Genomic DNA, 1289 nt, shown 5'->3' with positions numbered 1-1289 from the left:
TACCAATCCAGCCCAAGATGGCAGCTTTGGGGTTAGGAAGCGACGGTGACGCACTGTCACTATTCAGACCCTCCTGGTCAGCATGATTGAAATGCGGTTTTTATCAGATCTATTTTCATGGAAGTTTTGTCTAACAATAAAATTGTGGTTGCTCTTCTCTCCTTTAATTCACAGAGAAGTACAGCAGTTCCATCCTGCTGTGAGAAACTCCTCAGAGGTGAAATTTGCTGTCCAGGCGTTTGCTGCATTGAACAGTAATAATTTTGTGAGGTTTTTCAAGCTGGTCCAGTCGGCTTCTTACCTGAACGCTTGTGTGTTACACGGCTACTTTAACCAGGTGAGTAGTCTGCCGTGCTCGCAGAGTGGGAAGGAAGCAGGTGGTTATGCGTGCTGGGTAAGTGCCGTTCTGTTCCCAGGATAGTTCAAGCCGCTCCCGGCTCGCAGCCCTCATGGCAGCCTCCTGGGTCACTGGTGTCGCTTCGTTTCCTAGGGCCTGGCACCACTGATCACTGAAGGCAGTGGAAACTACTGTTCCTATGGTTCAGACAAGAAGAATCTCTTAGGAACCATGTAACTCAAGTTTAGTTCTGTATAATCCTGGGGACAGAGAAGTAAAACGCAAGGACTACACGCACACAGTCCCTGACTTAGAAATTCCTGGTGTTATTAATCTGAGTTTTTAGAGTGAGCCTGACGATGCTAAATTCATTTCAGTAAATGTCGTCAGTGCATGCCCTTTGCTGTGTGCTATGCCTTGGGTACAACAGCAGGCGGACATGGGGGGCTTTGCACAGTGAACCCCACTCTCTGAATCTGCGGGTCGGGTTTCCAGCTGCAGCCCACCACTCAGGGCACACTGCTGCATCCCCAACTGCAGGGATCGCGGTTCCACCTGCCTGGGGGTCCCCTGGGAGAGGAGGCTGCCCAGGAGATCTCAGGGACTTGGTCTGTGACTCCAGGTCATTTGTTTTCTTTGGTCACACACCAAATCCTCCTGTAAACAGTGACAAAAGCCAGTCACATCTCGGGCAAAGAATCTTCTGCAAGTGTGCTCATTGTCAGATCTGACAGTTGCCAGCAGAACTGGCGTTCTGGAACAAATGAAAAGATTTTTAATAGTGTGCCCCTTGGGAAACTGTGCAGTTGATAAATAAGACTGACAGTTCATACATTTAAAATGATTAATGTTACTAGAATGTTGACCTTTTGTCCCAGAGATCTCCTCCCATGCTCCCTCCTTGCCCTGCTCCAGCTGCCTGGTGCCCCGCCTCAGGGCCTCTGCACTTGCC

General features: G+C 49.5%; 1 protein-coding gene across 1 annotated transcript in view; it reads left to right on the top strand.

Moving 5' to 3' along the window:
* Positions 1-1289, top strand: part of MCM3AP (minichromosome maintenance complex component 3 associated protein) — a 46885-nt gene that overhangs the window by 19288 nt on the left and 26308 nt on the right. The gene's annotated exons all lie outside the window — the stretch shown is intronic.

Source organism: Hipposideros armiger, unplaced genomic scaffold, assembly GCF_001890085.2.
Source record: "Hipposideros armiger isolate ML-2016 unplaced genomic scaffold, ASM189008v1 scaffold_745, whole genome shotgun sequence".
Taxonomy (NCBI): Eukaryota; Metazoa; Chordata; class Mammalia; order Chiroptera; family Hipposideridae; genus Hipposideros; species Hipposideros armiger.
This window is presented reverse-complemented; position numbering and strand designations above follow the sequence as displayed.